The sequence below is a fragment of the Ranitomeya variabilis genome, chromosome 5 (assembly GCF_051348905.1).
Source record: "Ranitomeya variabilis isolate aRanVar5 chromosome 5, aRanVar5.hap1, whole genome shotgun sequence".
NCBI classification, from domain to species: domain Eukaryota; kingdom Metazoa; phylum Chordata; class Amphibia; order Anura; family Dendrobatidae; genus Ranitomeya; species Ranitomeya variabilis.
This window is the reverse complement of record NC_135236.1, coordinates 63304042-63321646: the sequence shown is the minus strand read 5'-3', so window position 1 is coordinate 63321646 and position 17605 is coordinate 63304042. Positions and strand designations below refer to the sequence as shown.

General features: G+C 48.1%; 24 non-coding genes across 24 annotated transcripts; all 24 read right to left on the bottom strand.

The window, feature by feature from the left end:
- Positions 1-7575: 7575 nt before the first annotated feature.
- Positions 7576-7715, bottom strand: LOC143777251 (U4 spliceosomal RNA). The gene has a single exon (XR_013216049.1). It is a non-coding gene; the product is annotated as a U4 spliceosomal RNA (small nuclear RNA).
- A 275-nt stretch (positions 7716-7990) lies between these two features.
- On the bottom strand, positions 7991-8131 carry LOC143777434 (U4 spliceosomal RNA). The gene has a single exon (XR_013216167.1). It is a non-coding gene; the product is annotated as a U4 spliceosomal RNA (small nuclear RNA).
- A 275-nt stretch (positions 8132-8406) lies between these two features.
- On the bottom strand, positions 8407-8547 carry LOC143777553 (U4 spliceosomal RNA). Its single transcript, XR_013216282.1, has one exon. It is a non-coding gene; the product is annotated as a U4 spliceosomal RNA (small nuclear RNA).
- A 275-nt stretch (positions 8548-8822) lies between these two features.
- LOC143777755 (U4 spliceosomal RNA) lies at positions 8823-8963 on the bottom strand. The gene has a single exon (XR_013216457.1). It is a non-coding gene; the product is annotated as a U4 spliceosomal RNA (small nuclear RNA).
- Positions 8964-9238: 275 nt separating this feature from the next.
- On the bottom strand, positions 9239-9379 carry LOC143777564 (U4 spliceosomal RNA). Its single transcript, XR_013216292.1, has one exon. It is a non-coding gene; the product is annotated as a U4 spliceosomal RNA (small nuclear RNA).
- Positions 9380-9654: 275 nt separating this feature from the next.
- LOC143777677 (U4 spliceosomal RNA) lies at positions 9655-9795 on the bottom strand. The gene has a single exon (XR_013216389.1). It is a non-coding gene; the product is annotated as a U4 spliceosomal RNA (small nuclear RNA).
- A 275-nt stretch (positions 9796-10070) lies between these two features.
- Positions 10071-10211, bottom strand: LOC143777233 (U4 spliceosomal RNA). Its single transcript, XR_013216038.1, has one exon. It is a non-coding gene; the product is annotated as a U4 spliceosomal RNA (small nuclear RNA).
- A 276-nt stretch (positions 10212-10487) lies between these two features.
- On the bottom strand, positions 10488-10628 carry LOC143777178 (U4 spliceosomal RNA). The gene has a single exon (XR_013215992.1). It is a non-coding gene; the product is annotated as a U4 spliceosomal RNA (small nuclear RNA).
- Positions 10629-10903: 275 nt separating this feature from the next.
- LOC143777419 (U4 spliceosomal RNA) lies at positions 10904-11044 on the bottom strand. Its single transcript, XR_013216153.1, has one exon. It is a non-coding gene; the product is annotated as a U4 spliceosomal RNA (small nuclear RNA).
- A 275-nt stretch (positions 11045-11319) lies between these two features.
- On the bottom strand, positions 11320-11460 carry LOC143777676 (U4 spliceosomal RNA). The gene has a single exon (XR_013216388.1). It is a non-coding gene; the product is annotated as a U4 spliceosomal RNA (small nuclear RNA).
- A 275-nt stretch (positions 11461-11735) lies between these two features.
- Positions 11736-11876, bottom strand: LOC143777195 (U4 spliceosomal RNA). The gene has a single exon (XR_013216007.1). It is a non-coding gene; the product is annotated as a U4 spliceosomal RNA (small nuclear RNA).
- Positions 11877-12152: 276 nt separating this feature from the next.
- On the bottom strand, positions 12153-12293 carry LOC143777177 (U4 spliceosomal RNA). The gene has a single exon (XR_013215991.1). It is a non-coding gene; the product is annotated as a U4 spliceosomal RNA (small nuclear RNA).
- A 275-nt stretch (positions 12294-12568) lies between these two features.
- LOC143777741 (U4 spliceosomal RNA) lies at positions 12569-12709 on the bottom strand. Its single transcript, XR_013216445.1, has one exon. It is a non-coding gene; the product is annotated as a U4 spliceosomal RNA (small nuclear RNA).
- Positions 12710-12984: 275 nt separating this feature from the next.
- On the bottom strand, positions 12985-13125 carry LOC143777433 (U4 spliceosomal RNA). Its single transcript, XR_013216166.1, has one exon. It is a non-coding gene; the product is annotated as a U4 spliceosomal RNA (small nuclear RNA).
- Positions 13126-13400: 275 nt separating this feature from the next.
- LOC143777418 (U4 spliceosomal RNA) lies at positions 13401-13541 on the bottom strand. Its single transcript, XR_013216152.1, has one exon. It is a non-coding gene; the product is annotated as a U4 spliceosomal RNA (small nuclear RNA).
- Positions 13542-13816: 275 nt separating this feature from the next.
- LOC143777206 (U4 spliceosomal RNA) lies at positions 13817-13957 on the bottom strand. The gene has a single exon (XR_013216017.1). It is a non-coding gene; the product is annotated as a U4 spliceosomal RNA (small nuclear RNA).
- A 275-nt stretch (positions 13958-14232) lies between these two features.
- LOC143777236 (U4 spliceosomal RNA) lies at positions 14233-14373 on the bottom strand. Its single transcript, XR_013216040.1, has one exon. It is a non-coding gene; the product is annotated as a U4 spliceosomal RNA (small nuclear RNA).
- Positions 14374-14649: 276 nt separating this feature from the next.
- On the bottom strand, positions 14650-14790 carry LOC143777176 (U4 spliceosomal RNA). Its single transcript, XR_013215990.1, has one exon. It is a non-coding gene; the product is annotated as a U4 spliceosomal RNA (small nuclear RNA).
- Positions 14791-15065: 275 nt separating this feature from the next.
- Positions 15066-15206, bottom strand: LOC143777740 (U4 spliceosomal RNA). Its single transcript, XR_013216444.1, has one exon. It is a non-coding gene; the product is annotated as a U4 spliceosomal RNA (small nuclear RNA).
- A 275-nt stretch (positions 15207-15481) lies between these two features.
- On the bottom strand, positions 15482-15622 carry LOC143777432 (U4 spliceosomal RNA). Its single transcript, XR_013216165.1, has one exon. It is a non-coding gene; the product is annotated as a U4 spliceosomal RNA (small nuclear RNA).
- A 275-nt stretch (positions 15623-15897) lies between these two features.
- On the bottom strand, positions 15898-16038 carry LOC143777768 (U4 spliceosomal RNA). Its single transcript, XR_013216469.1, has one exon. It is a non-coding gene; the product is annotated as a U4 spliceosomal RNA (small nuclear RNA).
- A 275-nt stretch (positions 16039-16313) lies between these two features.
- LOC143777431 (U4 spliceosomal RNA) lies at positions 16314-16454 on the bottom strand. The gene has a single exon (XR_013216164.1). It is a non-coding gene; the product is annotated as a U4 spliceosomal RNA (small nuclear RNA).
- Positions 16455-16729: 275 nt separating this feature from the next.
- Positions 16730-16870, bottom strand: LOC143777237 (U4 spliceosomal RNA). The gene has a single exon (XR_013216041.1). It is a non-coding gene; the product is annotated as a U4 spliceosomal RNA (small nuclear RNA).
- Positions 16871-17145: 275 nt separating this feature from the next.
- Positions 17146-17286, bottom strand: LOC143777197 (U4 spliceosomal RNA). The gene has a single exon (XR_013216009.1). It is a non-coding gene; the product is annotated as a U4 spliceosomal RNA (small nuclear RNA).
- Positions 17287-17605: the final 319 nt, after the last annotated feature.

The window sequence follows — 17605 nt, the reverse complement described above, 5'->3', positions numbered from 1 at the left end:
AATATCGTTAGAGATGATGCCCTACCGGTTAGTTGAAAGTGAAGCTTTCAAAGCCCTGATGGAGTACGCTGAACCACGATACGAGCTACCCAGTCGACACTTTTTTTCCAGAAAAGCCATCCCGGCCCTGCACCAACATGTTAAACAGCGCATCGTCCATGCACTCAGGCAATCTGTGAGTACAAAGGTGCACCTGACTACAGATGCATGGACCAGTAGGCATGGCCAGGGACGTTATGTGTCCATCACGGCACACTGGGTGAATGTGGTGGATGCAGGGTCCTCAGGGGACATCAATTTCGGGACAGTTGTGCCTAGCCCACGGTCTAGGAAACAGTTGGCTGTAGGCGTTCGCACCACCTCCTCCTCCTCCTCGTCCTCCTGCAGAAGCTACAGCTCTTCCACAGACCACAGTCGGCCAACCACTCCATCGGCAGATGACACTGTTGCACACCAGTTGTCCCATTATGGGCCAGCTACTGCCAAGCGTCAGCAGGCTGTATTGGCTATGAAGTGTTTGGGCGACAACAGACACACCGCGGAAGTTCTGTCCGAGTTCTTGCAACAAGAAACGCAGTCGTGGCTGGGCACAGTAGATCTTGAGGCAGGCAAGGTAGTGAGTGATAACGGAAGGAATTTCACGGCTGCCATTTCCCTTTCCCAACTGAAACACATTCCTTGCCTGGCTCACACCTTAAACCTGGTGGTGCAGTGCTTATTGAAAACTTATCCTGGGTTCTCCGACCTGCTCCTCAAAGTGCGTGGACTTTGCTCACATATCCGACGTTCGCCTGTACACTCCAGCCGTATGCAGACCTATCAGCGGTCTTTGAACCTTCCCCAGCATCGCCTAATCATAGACGTTGCAACAAGGTGGAACTCAACACTGCACATGCTTCAGAGACTGTGCCAACAGAGGCGGGCTGTTATGTTTTTGTGGGAGGATACACATACACGGGCAGGCAGTAGGATGGCAGACATGGAGTTGTCTGGTGTGCAGTGGTCCAAGATACAAGACATGTGTCAAGTCCTTCAGTGTTTTGAGGAATGCACACGGCTGGTTAGTGCAGACAACGCCGTAATAAGCATGAGCATCCCCCTAATGCATCTGTGATGCAAAGTTTGACGCACATAAAGGAGCAGGCGTCTGCACCAGAGGAAGAGGAAAGCCTTGATGACAGTCAGCCATTGTCTGGTCAGGGCAGTGTACAGGACGAGGTAGCGGGCGAAGAGGAGGTGGAGGACGAGGAGGATGATGGGGATGAGTATATTTTTAATGCGGAAGCTTTCCCGGGGGCACTGGAAATTGGTTGCGTGGCAAGGCCGGGTTCTGGTTTTTTGAGGGACACAAGTGACGTAGATTTGCCTGAAACTGCCCCTCAACCAATCACAACCGGAGATTTGACAACTGGAACTTTGGCCCACATGGCGGATTATGCCTTACGTATCCTAAAAAGGGACACACGCATAACGAAAATGATGAACGATGACGATTACTGGTTGGCCTGCCTCCTTGATCCACGCTATAAAGGCAAATTGCAAAATATTATGCCACATGAGAACTTGGAACTAATATTAGCAACCAAACAATCAACTCTTGTTGACCGTTTGCTTCAGGCATTCCCAGCACACAGCGCACGTGATCGTTATCACACGAGCTCCAGGGGGCAGCAGATTAGTAGTGTTAGGGGTGCACACATCAGAAGTGGTGTTGGACAAAGGGGTTTTCTGACCAGGTTGTGGAGTGATTTTGCTATGACCGCAGACAGGACAGGTACTGCTGCATCAATTGAAAGTGACAGGAGGCAACATTTGTCCAGTATGGTTACTAACTATTTTTCATCCCTTATCGATGTTCTCCCTCAACCGTCATTCCCATTTGATTACTGGGCCTCAAAATTAGACACCTGGCCAGAATTGGCAGAATATGCATTGCAGGAGCTTGCTTGCCCGGCAGCAAGTGTCCTATCAGAAAGAGTATTCAGTGCTGCAGGTTCAATATTAACCGAAAAAAGGACTCGTCTGGCTACCCAAAATGTTGACGATCTAACATTCATTAAAATGAACCACAACTGGATTTCAAAATCTTTTGCCCCGCCTTGCCCGGCCGACACCTAGCTTTCCTATGAAAAGCTCTTGCCTGTGGACTACTGTGAATTACTTTTCTAATGTCTAATTTTCTGCAGCTGATTGTCCGGCATATGACATGTTTACACCTCCCTAAATGGCCAAACTCCCCACACGGGGCCGTGGTATCGCGACTTGGCGCAAGCACCCGTGAGACAGCTGTTTGCCTGAAGAGGTGGGTGTGCTCGCTTTTGGTCGATGGCATTGGTACTGGGTCCCTCATTGTACAATAAAGTATCTCTGGCGGTGGTGGTGCGCACCCAACGTCAGACACACTGTTGTAACATGAGGGGCCCTGGGCCTGTACCGCCGGCCACAAGAGAGTTCACCCACCTCCAGGTCAAACATTGCTCTACCACTTCCACAGTTATCTCTCACACTCCCACCAATGTTTAGTCTATGCGCTGACATCCTTCCATACCTGCCACTGACAATACCATTGTGTTGACATGTATGATGGTACATAACATAGTCAGGGGCAGTGTCCTCTATTTACCACAGTAAATACTTTGCGCTAAATTAGTAGGTCTGAAACAACGCAGAGGATCCCACCCCTGAACCTAATGATTGCACCCTTTAGTGTCTTTGTTTTAATGCGAGACATTCACATTTATTTGTTGTTTTTTGACTACTAACTGGCAGACACTCATTACAATCGGCCTCCGTTGACCACACCACTGCTGCCCGTGTACCCCTGGAACCTATTTTACAGTGCCTACAGCCAGCCCATTTTATCATGTTAGGCCTTCGAAGCCTGTCTGCGGTCCTTCCTTCCACTAGGCCTCCACTGACCACACCACTGCTGCCCGTGTACCCCTGGAACCTATTTTACAGTGCCTACAGCCAGCCCATTTTATCATGTTAGGCCTTCGAAGCCTGTCTGCGGTCCTTCCTTCCACTAGGCCTCCACTGACCAGACCACTGCTGCCCGTGTACCCCTGGAACCTATTTTAAAGTGCCTACAGCCAGCCCATTTTATTATGTTAGGCCTTCGAAGCCTGTCTGCGGTCCCTCCTTCCACTAGGCCTCCACTGACCAGATCACTGCTGCCCGTGTACCCCTGGAACCAATTATAAAGTGCCTACAGCCAGCCCATTTTATCATGTTAGGCCTTCGAAGCCTGTCTGCGGTCCTTCCTTCCACTAGGCCTCCACTGACCAGACCACTGCTGCCCGTGTACCCCTGGAACCTATTTTAAAGTGCCTACAGCCAGCCCATTTTATTAGGTTAGGCCTTCGAAGCCTGTCTGCGGTCCCTCCTTCCACTAGGCCTCCACTGACCAGATCACTGCTGCCCGTGTACCCCTGGAACCAATTATAAAGTGCCTACAGCCAGCCCATTTTATCATGTTAGGCCTTCGAAGCCTGTCTGCGGTCCCTCCTTCCACTAGGCCTCCACTGACCAGATCACTGCTGCCCGTGTACCCCTGGAACCAATTATCAAGTTTATAAGCGTGTCCCGACGAACACTCCGGTATAAAATATCAGAAAATATAAAAATAAGTATTTTGCTTATAATAAAGAAAATACTGGAGAGATATCAAATGCATACATTTTAACATTAAAAACAAAAACACATACAACCAAAAACTGGTACAGTACCAAAATTGGCCACCAGCTACAAAAACTTTCTCCTGCAAGTAGTTAACTGAAAGGTTTTTTTCCATTGAAAACACAGATATGGCATCCACCGAGTGTTGTCCTGTCGCGTCTTCTTTATATTATTGCAAAGAAGCTGCAACTGAATAAAGCTGTGCTTCAACCTTCTGGCTTTCGGCCTATAGTATCAGATATTAAACTGCATTTGGCCTTCAACTTTGGTTACGGCCTACTAACGGTGTCTGCCCCTCCCTGGTGTTGTCCTCAACTGAATACAGCTGAGCTTCAACCTTCTGGCTCTCATTAAGTGTTTTTTAAAAAACAAAATGGTGGTTAGGGCCTACTAACGGTGTCTGACCCTCCCTGGTGTTGCCCTCAACTGAATAAAGCTGTGCTTCAACCTTCTGGCTTTCGGCCTATAGTATCAGATATTAAACTGCATTTGGCCTTCAACTTTGGTTACGGCCTACTAACGGTGTCTGCCCCTCCCTGGTGTTGCCCTCAACTGAATAAAGCTGTGCTTCAACCTTGTGGCTTTCGGCCTATAGTATCAGATATTAAACTGCATTTGGCCTTCAACTTTGGTTACGGCCTACTAACGGTGTCTGCCCCTCCCTGGTGTTGCCCTCAACTGAATAAAGCTGTGCTTCAACCTTCTGGCTCTCATTAAGTGTTTTTTAAAAAAACAAAATGGTGGTTAGGGCCTACTAACGGTGTCTGCCCCTCCCTGGTGTTGCCCTCAACTGAATAAAGCTGTGCTTCAACCTTGTGGCTTTCGGCCTATAGTATCAGATATTAAACTGCATTTGGCCTTCAACGTTGGTTACGGCCTACTAACGGTGTCTGCCCCTCCCTGGTGTTGCCCTCAACTGAATAAAGCTGTGCTTCAACCTTCTGGCTCTCATTAAGTGTTTTTTAAAAAACAAAATGGTGGTTAGGGCCTACTAACGGTGTCTGCCCCTCCCTGGTGTTGCCCTCAACTGAATAAAGCTGTGCTTCAACCTTGTGGCTTTCGGCCTATAGTATCAGATATTAAACTGCATTTGGCCTTCAACTTTGGTTACGGCCTACTAACGGTGTCTGCCCCTCCCTGGTGTTGCCCTCAACTGAATAAAGCTGTGCTTCAACCTTGTGGCTTTCGGCCTATAGTATCAGATTTTAAACTGCATTTGGCCTTCAACTTTGGTTACGGCCTACTAACGGTGTCTGGCCCTCCCTGGTGTTGCCCTCAACTGAATAAAGCTGTGCTTCAACCTTCTGGCTCTCATTAAGTGTTTTTTAAAAAACAAAATGGTGGTTAGGGCCTACTAACGGTGTCTGCCCCTCCCTGGTGTTGCCCTCAACTGAATAAAGCTGTGCTTCAACCTTCTGGCTCTCATTAAGTGTTTTTAAAAAAACAAAATGGTGGTTAGGGCCTACTAACGGTGTCTGCCCCTCCCTGGTGTTGCCCTCAACTGAATAAAGCTGTGCTTCAACCTTCTGGCTCTCATTAAGTGTTTTTTAAAAAACAAAATGGTGGTTAGGGCCTACTAACGGTGTCTGCCCCTCCCTGGTGTTGCCCTCAACTGAATAAAGCTGTGCTTCAACCTTCTGGCTCTCATTAAGTGTTTTTTAAAAAACAAAATGGTGGTTAGGGCCTACTAACGGTGTCTGCCCCTCCCTGGTGTTGCCCTCAACTGAATAAAGCTGTGCTTCAACCTTGTGGCTTTCGGCCTATAGTATCAGATATTAAACTGCATTTGGCCTTCAACTTTGGTTACGGCCTACTAACGGTGTCTGCCCCTCCCTGGTGTTGCCCTCAACTGAATAAAGCTGTGCTTCAACCTTGTGGCTTTCGGCCTATAGTATCAGACATTAAACTGCATTTGGCCTTCAACTTTGGTTACGGCCTACTAACGGTGTCTGCCCCTCCCTGGTGTTGCCCTCAACTGAATAAAGCTGTGCTTCAACCTTGTGGCTTTCGGCCTATAGTATCAGATTTTAAACTGCATTTGGCCTTCAACTTTGGTTACGGCCTACTAACGGTGTCTGCCCCTCCCTGGTGTTGCCCTCAACTGAATAAAACTGTGCTTCAACCTTGTGGCTTTCGGCCTATAGTATCAGATTTTAAACTGCATTTGGCCTTCAACTTTGGTTACGGCCTACTAACGGTGTCTGGCCCTCCCTGGTGTTGCCCTCAACTGAATAAAGCTGTGCTTCAACCTTCTGGCTCTCATTAAGTGTTTTTTAAAAAACAAAATGGTGGTTAGGGCCTACTAACGGTGTCTGCCCCTCCCTGGTGTTGCCCTCAACTGAATAAAGCTGTGCTTCAACCTTCTGGCTCTCATTAAGTGTTTTTAAAAAAACAAAATGGTGGTTAGGGCCTACTAACGGTGTCTGCCCCTCCCTGGTGTTGCCCTCAACTGAATAAAGCTGTGCTTCAACCTTCTGGCTCTCATTAAGTGTTTTTTAAAAAACAAAATGGTGGTTAGGGCCTACTAACGGTGTCTGCCCCTCCCTGGTGTTGCCCTCAACTGAATAAAGCTGTGCTTCAACCTTGTGGCTTTCGGCCTATAGTATCAGATATTAAACTGCATTTGGCCTTCAACTTTGGTTACGGCCTACTAACGGTGTCTGCCCCTCCCTGGTGTTGCCCTCAACTGAATAAAGCTGTGCTTCAACCTTGTGGCTTTCGGCCTATAGTATCAGATATTAAACTGCATTTGGCCTTCAACTTTGGTTACGGCCTACTAACGGTGTCTGCCCCTCCCTGGTGTTGCCCTCAACTGAATAAAGCTGTGCTTCAACCTTGTGGCTTTCGGCCTATAGTATCAGATTTTAAACTGCATTTGGCCTTCAACTTTGGTTACGGCCTACTAACGGTGTCTGCCCCTCCCTGGTGTTGCCCTCAACTGAATAAAGCTGAGCTTCAACCTTATGGCTTTCGGCCTATAGTATCAGATATTAAACTGCATTTGGCCTATTAGTGTGTTTGGGCCCTTAAAACAGTGTCTGCTGCTCCTGGGTTTGCTACTCCACTCAACAAAGCAATGCCGCCTGTTTAGTCCTGTTACCAATTTTGAACTGCATTTAGCCTACTTTATTCTTTGGCCCTATATCTGTTTCCTCCTCATCCTGCCCACTGCCCAGCCACTGCTACATGAGTCTGCTGGTACATTGACCTAGACCACTACATTCCCCTTGCACTCTACACAGCCAGAATCTGACCCTGCTGAAAGTCAGGTTCCCCTTCCCGCATGTTATACCACCTTACACAGGGACAAAGAGGAAGGTGCAGATGAAAGTACAGGTTCCTTCATCAGGTGGGGGGGGCATACTCGTTGGCGACGTCACTGGCACAGGGCCCCTCAGAGTACGCAAAAGTGTCGCTGCTGGTGGGAGGCGCCCCCGCCGTGCAAACACACCGCTGTACTTTGAGGGGCCCTGTGCCAGTGCCAATGCCAACGAGTGGGCCCCCCTGCTTGCTTAGGATCACAGCACTTGCAAACTTGACATACTTACCTCTCACTGCTCCACCGCCGTGACGTAGTCCATGTTTCCTGTGCCCACTAAAACCTTGAACCAGCCCTACCCCCCACAACTTTTGCCAAATCACCCCCAATTTCCAGTGCCCAACTATTATTATAAAGTTAATTTAGATTGACAAGCTTCAGAAAACAAGACTGGATGTTTTTGGCATTAAAATGGGCACTGTAGGTGTTTTCCTGGCCTCCACTCACTGCCAGCTATGCTTCCCCATTGACTTGCATTGGGTTTCGTGTTTCGGTCGATCCCCGACTTTAAGCGATAATCGGCCGACTTCACTCGACTCGACTCTGGACAAAATCGGGTTTCCCAAAACCCGACTCGATCTTAAAAAAATGAAAGTCACTCAACCTTACTGACTATATTTCAAGACATCATGGCAGGGTATTGGAAAAAGTTTTCAATTAGCAAAAATCACGCCTCGGTTAGACCTCATGGGCTACGATATTGCCACTGCGCAAAGTTGAAAGAAGTTGGGCGACTAGGAATTCCCGCTTCCAAGGAAGAGCTTATTTAAGTCATGGTGAGATCCATTTGACCACTGGCCCTCCCGCACTGCTTCAAGGTGTCGACAGTGTAAGGGCTCAGGGAAGACATCATTTTTGCCCATTACAGCCAGACCAGCTCACTTTCTCCTTCTGCTCCAGGCATAAACCATCAATACATTGCTGTGGGAAGCGAGGATTCTCCTCCACACTGGGAGGAGCTAAGACTCTGTCATTTGCATACCATGGATGAAGCCTCCTGAGAGACCAGCAAAAATTGCCAATGCTGACTATATTTCAAGTCATCATGGCGGGGTATTGGGAAAAGTTTTCAATTAGCAATAATCACGCCTCGGTTAGACCTCATGGGCTACGATATTGCCACTGCGCAAAGTTGAAGGAAGTTGGGCGACTAGGAATTCCCGCTTCCAAGGAAGAGCTTATTTAAGTCATGGTGAGATCCATTTGACCACTGGCTCCCCCGCACTGCTTCAAGGTGTCGACAGTGTAAGGGCTCAGGGAAGACATCATTTTTGCCCATTACAGCCAGACCAGCTCACTTTCTCCTTCTGCTCCAGGCATAAACCATCAATACATTGCTGTGGGAAGCGAGGATTCTCCTCCACACTGGGAGGAGCTAAGACTCTGTCATTTGCATACCATGGATGAAGCCTCCTGAGAGACCAGCAAAAATTGCCAATGCTGACTATATTTCAAGTCATCATGGCGGGGTATTGGGAAAAGTTTTCAATTAGCAATAATCACGCCTCGGTTAGACCTCATGGGCTACGATATTGCCACTGCACAAAGTTAAAGGAAGTTGGGCGACTAGGAATTCCCGCTTCCAAGGAAGAGCTTATTTAAGTCATGGTGAGATCCATTTGACCACTGGCCCTCCCGCACTGCTTCAAGGTGTCGACAGTGTAAGGGCTCAGGGAAGACATCATTTTTGCCCATTACAGCCAGACCAGCTCACTTTCTCCTTCTGCTCCAGGCATCAACCATCAATACATTGCTGTGGGAAGCGAGGATTCTCCTCCACACTGGGAGGAGCTAAAACTCTGTCATTTGCATACCATGGATGAAGCCTCCTGAGAGACCAGCAAAAATTGCCAATGCTGACTATATTTCAAGACATCATGGCGGGGTATTGGAAAAAGTTTTCAATTAGCAATAATCACACCTCGGTTAGACCTCATGGGCTACGATATTGCCACTGCGCAAAGTTGAAGGAAGTTGGGCGACTAGGAATTCCCGCTTCCAAGGAAGAGCTTATTTAAGTCATGGTGAGATCCATTTGACCACTGGCCCCCCCGCACTGCTTCAAGGTGTCGACAGTGTAAGGGCTCAGGGAAGACATCATTTTTGCCCATTACAGCCAGACCAGCTCACTTTCTCCTTCTGCTCCAGGCATAAACCATCAATACATTGCTGTGGGAAGCGAGGATTCTCCTCCACACTGGGAGGAGCTAAGACTCTGTCATTTGCATACCATGGATGAAGCCTCCAGAGAGACCATCAAAAATTGCCAATGCTGACTATATTTCAAGTCATCATGGCGGGGTATTGGGAAAAGTTTTCAATTAGCAATAATCACGCCTCGGTTAGACCTCATGGGCTACGATATTGCCATTGCGCAAAGTTGAAGGAAGTTGGGCGACTAGGAATTCCCGCTTCCAAGGAAGAGCTTATTTAAGTCATGGTGAGATCCATTTGACCACTGGCCCTCCCGCACTGCTTCAAGGTGTCGACAGTGTAAGGGCTCAGGGAAGACATCATTTTTGCCCATTACAGCCAGACCAGCTCACTTTCTCCTTCTGCTCCAGGCATCAACCATCAATACATTGCTGTGGGAAGCGAGGATTCTCCTCCACACTGGGAGGAGCTAAAACTCTGTCATTTGCATACCATGGATGAAGCCTCCTGAGAGACCAGCAAAAATTGCCAATGCTGACTATATTTCAAGACATCATGGCGGGGTATTGGAAAAAGTTTTCAATTAGCAATAATCACGCCTCGGTTAGACCTCATGGGCTACGATATTGCCACTGCGCAAAGTTGAAGGAAGTTGGGCGACTAGGAATTCCCGCTTCCAAGGAAGAGCTTATTTAAGTCATGGTGAGATCCATTTGACCACTGGCCCTCCCGCACTGCTTCAAGGTGTCGACAGTGTAAGGGCTCAGGGAAGACATCATTTTTGCCCATTACAGCCAGACCAGCACACTTTCTCCTTCTGCTCCAGGCATAAACCATCAATACATTGCTGTGGGAAGCGAGGATTCTCCTCCACACTGGGAGGAGCTAAGACTCTGTCATTTGCATACCATGGATGAAGCCTCCTGAGAGACCAGCAAAAATTGCCAATGCTGACTATATTTCAAGTCATCAAGGTGGGGTATTGGGAAAAGTTTTCAATTAGCAATAATCACGCCTCTGTTAGACCTCATGGGCTACGATATTGCCACTGCGTAAAGTTGAAGGAAGTTGGGCAACTAGGAATTCCCGCTTCCAAGGAAGAGCTTATTTAAGTCATGGTGAGATCCATTTGACCACTGCCTCCCCCCGCACTGCTTCAAGGTGTCGACAGTGTAAGGGCTCAGGGAAGACATCATTTTTGCCCATTACAGCCAGACCAGCTCACTTTCTCCTTCTGCTCCAGGCATAAACCATCAATACATTGCTGTGGGAAGCGAGGATTCTCCTCCACACTGGGAGGAGCTAAGACTCTGTCATTTGCATACCATGGATGAAGCCTTCTGAGAGACCAGCAAAAATTGCCAATTCTGACTATATTTCAAGTCATCATGGCGGGGTATTGGGAAAAGTTTTCAATTAGCAATAATCACGCCTCGGTTAGACCTCATGGGCTACGATATTGCCACTGCGCAAAGTTGAAGGAAGTTGGGCGACTAGGAATTCCCGCTTCCAAGGAAGAGCTTATTTAAGTCATGGTGAGATCCATTTGACCACTGGCCCTCCCGCACTGCTTCAAGGTGTCGACAGTGTAAGGGCTCAGGGAAGACATCATTTTTGCCCATTACAGCCAGACCAGCTCACTTTCTCCTTCTGCTCCAGGCATAAACCATCAATACATTGCTGTGGGAAGCGAGGATTCTCCTCCACACTGGGAGGAGCTAAGACTCTGTCATTTGCATACCATGGATGAAGCCTCCAGAGAGACCATCAAAAATTGCCAATGCTGACTATATTTCAAGTCATCATGGCGGGGTATTGGGAAAAGTTTTCAATTAGCAATAATCACGCCTCGGTTAGACCTCATGGGCTACGATATTGCCACTGCGCAAAGTTGAAGGAAGTTGGGCGACTAGGAATTCCCGCTTCCAAGGAAGAGCTTATTTAAGTCATGGTGAGATCCATTTGACCACTGGCCCTCCCGCACTGCTTCAAGGTGTCGACAGTGTAAGGGCTCAGGGAAGACATCATTTTTGCCCATTACAGCCAGACCAGCTCACTTTCTCCTTCTGCTCCAGGCATCAACCATCAATACATTGCTGTGGGAAGCGAGGATTCTCCTCCACACTGGGAGGAGCTAAAACTCTGTCATTTGCATACCATGGATGAAGCCTCCTGAGAGACCAGCAAAAATTGCCAATGCTGACTATATTTCAAGACATCATGGCGGGGTATTGGAAAAAGTTTTCAATTAGCAATAATCACGCCTCGGTTAGACCTCATGGGCTACGATATTGCCACTGCGCAAAGTTGAAGGAAGTTGGGCGACTAGGAATTCCCGCTTCCAAGGAAGAGCTTATTTAAGTCATGGTGAGATCCATTTGACCACTGGCCCTCCCGCACTGCTTCAAGGTGTCGACAGTGTAAGGGCTCAGGGAAGACATCATTTTTGCCCATTACAGCCAGACCAGCACACTTTCTCCTTCTGCTCCAGGCATAAACCATCAATACATTGCTGTGGGAAGCGAGGATTCTCCTCCACACTGGGAGGAGCTAAGACTCTGTCATTTGCATACCATGGATGAAGCCTCCTGAGAGACCAGCAAAAATTGCCAATGCTGACTATATTTCAAGTCATCAAGGTGGGGTATTGGGAAAAGTTTTCAATTAGCAATAATCACGCCTCGGTTAGACCTCATGGGCTACGATATTGCCACTGCGTAAAGTTGAAGGAAGTTGGGCAACTAGGAATTCCCGCTTCCAAGGAAGAGCTTATTTAAGTCATGGTGAGATCCATTTGACCACTGCCTCCCCCCGCACTGCTTCAAGGTGTCGACAGTGTAAGGGCTCAGGGAAGACATCATTTTTGCCCATTACAGCCAGACCAGCTCACTTTCTCCTTCTGCTCCAGGCATAAACCATCAATACATTGCTGTGGGAAGCTAGGATTCTCCTCCACACTGGGAGGAGCTAAGACTCTGTCATTTGCATACCATGGATGAAGCCTTCTGAGAGACCAGCAAAAATTGCCAATTCTGACTATATTTCAAGTCATCATGGCGGGGTATTGGGAAAAGTTTTCAATTAGCAATAATCACGCCTCGGTTAGACCTCATGGGCTACGATATTGCCACTGCGCAAAGTTGAAGGAAGTTGGGCGAATAGGAATTCCCGCTTCCAAGGAAGAGCTTATTTAAGTCATGGTGAGATCCATTTGACCACTGGCCCTCCCGCACTGCTTCAAGGTGTCAACAGTGTAAGGGCTCAGGGAAGACATAATTTTTGCCCATTACAGCCAGACCAGCTCACTTTCTCCTTCTGCTCCAGGCATCAACCGTCAATACACTGCTGTGGGAAGCGAGGATTCTCCTCCACACTGGGAGGAGCTAAAACTCTGTCATTTGCATACCATGGATGAAGCCTCCTGAGAGACCAGCAAAAATTGCCAACGCTGACTATATTTCAAGACATCATGGCGGGGTATTGGAAAAAGTTTTCAATTAGCAATAATCACGCCTCGGTTAGACCTCATGGGCTACGATATTGCCACTGCGCAAAGTTGAAGGAAGTTGGGCGACTAGGAATTCCCGCTTCCAAGGAAGAGCTTATTTAAGTCATGGTGAGATCCATTTGACCACTGGCCCTCCCGCACTGCTTCAAGGTGTCGACAGTGTAAGGGCTCAGGGAAGACATCATTTTTGCCCATTACAGCCAGACCAGCTCACTTTCTCCTTCTGCTCCAGGCATAAACCATCAATACATTGCTGTGGGAAGCGAGGATTCTCCTCCACACTGGGAGGAGCTAAGACTCTGTCATTTGCATACCATGGATGAAGCCTCCTGAGAGACCAGCAAAAATTGCCAATGCTGACTATATTTCAAGTCATCATGGCGGGGTATTGGGAAAAGTTTTCAATTAGCAATAATCACGCCTCGGTTAGACCTCATGGGCTACGATATTGCCACTGCGCAAAGTTGAAGGAAGTTGGGCGACTAGGAATTCCCGCTTCCAAGGAAGAGCTTATTTAAGTCATGGTGAGATCCATTTGACCACTGGCCCTCCCGCACTGCTTCAAGGTGTCGACAGTGTAGGGGCTCAGGGAAGACATCATTTTTGCCCATTACAGCCAGACCAGCTCACTTTCTCCTTCTGCTCCAGGCATAAACCATCAATACATTGCTGTGGGAAGCGAGGATTCTCCTCCACACTGGGAGGAGCTAAGACTCTGTCATTTGCATACCGTGGATGAAGCCTCCAGAGAGACCATCAAAAATTGCCAATGCTGACTATATTTCAAGTCATCATGGCGGGGTATTGGGAAAAGTTTTCAATTAGCAATAATCACGCCTCGGTTAGACCTCATGGGCTACGATATTGCCACTGCGCAAAGTTGAAGGAAGTTGGGCGACTAGGAATTCCCGCTTCCAAGGAAGAGCTTATTTAAGTCATGGTGAGATCCATTTGACCACTGGCCCTCCCGCACTGCTTCAAGGTGTCGACAGTGTAAGGGCTCAGGGAAGACATCATTTTTGCCCATTACAGCCAGACCAGCACACTTTCTCCTTCTGCTCCAGGCATAAACCATCAATACATTGCTGTGGGAAGCGAGGATTCTCCTCCACACTGGGAGGAGCTAAGACTCTGTCATTTGCATACCATGGATGAAGCCTCCTGAGAGACCAGCAAAAATTGCCAATGCTGACAATATTTCAAGTCATCATGGCAGGGTATTGGGAAAAGTTTTCAATTAGCAATAATCACGCCTCGATTAGACCTCATGGGCTACGATATTGCCACTGCGCAAAGTTGAAGGAAGTTGGGCGACTAGGAATTCCCGCTTCCAAGGAAGAGCTTATTTAAGTCATGGTGAGATCCATTTGACCACTGGCCCTCCCGCACTGCTTCAAGGTGTCGACAGTGTAAGGGCTCAGGGAAGACATCATTTTTGCCCATTACAGCCAGACCAGCTCACTTTCTCCTTCTGCTCCAGGCATAAACCATCAATACATTGCTGTGGGAAGCGAGGATTCTCCTCCACACTGGGAGGAGCTAAGACTCTGTCATTTGCATACCATGGATGAAGCCTCCTGAGAGACCAGCAAAAATTGCCAATGCTGACTATATTTCAAGTCATCAAGGTGGGGTATTGGGAAAAGTTTTCAATTAGCAATAATCACGCCTCGGTTAGACCTCATGTGCTACGATATTGCCACTGCATAAAGTTGAAGGAAGTTGGGCGACTAGGAATTCCCGCTTCCAAGGAAGAGCTTATTTAAGTCATGGTGAGATCCATTTGACCACTGGCTCCCCCCGCACTGCTTCAAGGTGTCGACAGTGTAAGGGCTCAGGGAAGACATCATTTTTGCCCATTACAGCCAGCCCAGCTCACTTTCTCCTTCTGCTCCAGGCATAAACCATCAATACATTGCTGTGGGAAGCGAGGATTCTCCTCCACACTGGGAGGAGCTAAGACTCTGTCATTTGCATACCATGGATGAAGCCTTCTGAGAGACCAGCAAAAATTGCCAATTCTGACTATATTTCAAGTCATCATGGCGGGGTATTGGGAAAAGTTTTCAATTAGCAATAATCACGCCTCGGTTAGACCTCATGGGCTACGATATTGCCACTGCGCAAAGTTGAAGGAAGTTGGGCGACTAGGAATTCCCGCTTCCAAGGAAGAGCTTATTTAAGTCATGGTGAGATCCATTTGACCACTGGCCCTCCCGCACTGCTTCAAGGTGTCAACAGTGTAAGGGCTCAGGGAAGACATCATTTTTGCCCATTACAGCCAGACCAGCTCACTTTCTCCTTCTGCTCCAGGCATCAACCATCAATACACTGCTGTGGGAAGCGAGGATTCTCCTCCACACTGGGAGGAGCTAAAACTCTGTCATTTGCATACCATGGATGAAGCCTCCTGAGAGACCAGCAAAAATTGCCAACGCTGACTATATTTCAAGACATCATGGCGGGGTATTGGAAAAAGTTTTCAATTAGCAATAATCACGCCTCGGTTAGACCTCATGGGCTACGATATTGCCACTGCGCAAAGTTGAAGGAAGTTGGGCGACTAGGAATTCCCGCTTCCAAGGAAGAGCTTATTTAAGTCATGGTGAGATCCATTTGACCACTGGCCCTCCCGCACTGCTTCAAGGTGTCGACAGTGTAAGGGCTCAGGGAAGACATCATTTTTGCCCATTACAGCCAGACCAGCTCACTTTCTCCTTCTGCTCCAGGCATAAACCATCAATACATTGCTGTGGGAAGCGAGGATTCTCCTCCACACTGGGAGGAGCTAAGACTCTGTCATTTGCATACCATGGATGAAGCCTCCTGAGAGACCAGCAAAAATTGCCAATGCTGACTATATTTCAAGTCATCATGGCGGGGTATTGGGAAAAGTTTTCAATTAGCAATAATCACGCCTCGGTTAGACCTCATGGGCTACGATATTGCCACTGCGCAAAGTTGAAAGAAGTTCGGCGACTAGGAATTCCCGCTTCCAAGGAAGAGCTTATTTAAGTCATGGTGAGATCCATTTGACCACTGGCCCCCCAGCACTGCTTCAAGGTGTCGACAGTGTAGGGGCTCAGGGAAGACATCATTTTTGCCCATTACAGCCAGACCAGCTCACTTTCTCCTTCTGCTCCAGGCATAAACCATCAATACATTGCTGTGGGAAGCGAGGATTCTCCTCCACACTGGGAGGAGCTAAGACTCTGTCATTTGCATACCATGGATGAAGCCTCCTGAGAGACCAGCAAAAATTGCCTATGCTGACTATATTTCAAGTCATCATGGCGGGGTATTGGGAAAAGTTTTCAATTAGCAATAATCACGCTTCGGTTAGACCTCATGGGCTACGATATTGCCACTGCGCAAAGTTGAAGGAAGTTGGGCGACTAGGAATTCCCGCTTCCAAGGAAGAGCTTATTTAAGTCATGGTGAGATGCATTTGACCATTGGCCCCCCCGCACTGCTTCAAGGTGTCGACAGTGTAAGGGCTCAGGGAAGACATCATTTTTGCCCATTACAGCCAGACCAGCTCACTTTCTCCTTCTGCTCCAGGCATAAACCATCAATACATTGCTGTGGGAAGCGAGGATTCTCCTCCACACTGGGAGGAGCTAAGACTCTGTCATTTGCATACCATGGATGAAGCCTCCTGAGAGACCAGCAAAAATTGCCAATGCTGACTATATTTCAAGTCATCATGGCGGGGTATTGGGAAAAGTTTTCAATTAGCAATAATCACGCCTCGGTTAGACCTCATGGGCTACGATATTGCCACTGCGCAAAGTTGAAGGAAGTTGGGCGACTAGGAATTCCCGCTTCCAAGGAAGAGCTTATTTAAGTCATGGTGAGATCCATTTGACCACTGGCCCTCCCGCACTGCTTCAAGGTGTCGACAGTGTAAGGGCTCAGGGAAGACATCATTTTTGCCCATTACAGCCAGACCAGCTCACTTTCTCCTTCTGCTCCAGGCATCAACCATCAATACATTGCTGTGGGAAGCGAGGATTCTCCTCCACACTGGGAGGAGCTAAAACTCTGTCATTTGCATACCATGGATGAAGCCTCCTGAGAGACCAGCAAAAATTGCCAATGCTGACTATATTTCAAGACATCATGGCGGGGTATTGGAAAAAGTTTTCAATTAGCAATAATCATGCCTCGTTTAGACCTCATGGGCTACGATATTGCCACTGAGCAAAGTTGAAGGAAGTTGGGCGACTAGGAATTCCCGCTTCCAAGGAAGAGCTTATTTAAGTCATGGTGAGATCCATTTGACCACTGGCCCTCTCGCACTGCTTCAAGGTGTCGACAGTGTAAGGGCTCAGGGAAGACATCATTTTTGCCCATTACAGCCAGACCAGCTCACTTTCTCCTTCTGCTCCAGGCATCAACCATCAATACATTGCTGTGGGAAGTGAGTATTCTCCTTCACACTGGGAGGAGCTAAAACTCTGTCATTTGCATACCATGGATGAAGCCTCCAGAGAGACCAGCAATAATTGCCAATGCTGACTGTATTTCAAGACATCATGGCGGGGTATTGGAAAAAGTTTTCAATTAGCAATAATCACGCCTCGGTTAGACCTCATGGGCTACGATATTGCCACTGCGCAAAGTTGAAGGAAGTTGGGCGACTAGGAATTCCCGCTTCTTTCACCTCCCGCCTCCCGACCTCCCCCCCCTCCCACCTCCCCCCCCCCCACGCCCACCCCCAAGGAAGAGCTTATTTAAGTCATGGTGAGATCCATTTGACCACTGGCCCTCCCGCACTGCTTCAAGGTGTCGACAGTGTAAGGGCTCAGGGAAGACTTTTTTTTCCTTCCTTCCTTCCTTCCTTCCTTCCTTCCTTCCCTCCTTCCCTCCTTCCCTCCCTCCTTCCTTCCCTCCTTCCTTCCTTCCTTCCCTCCTTCCTTCCTTCCTTCCCTCCTTCCCTCCTT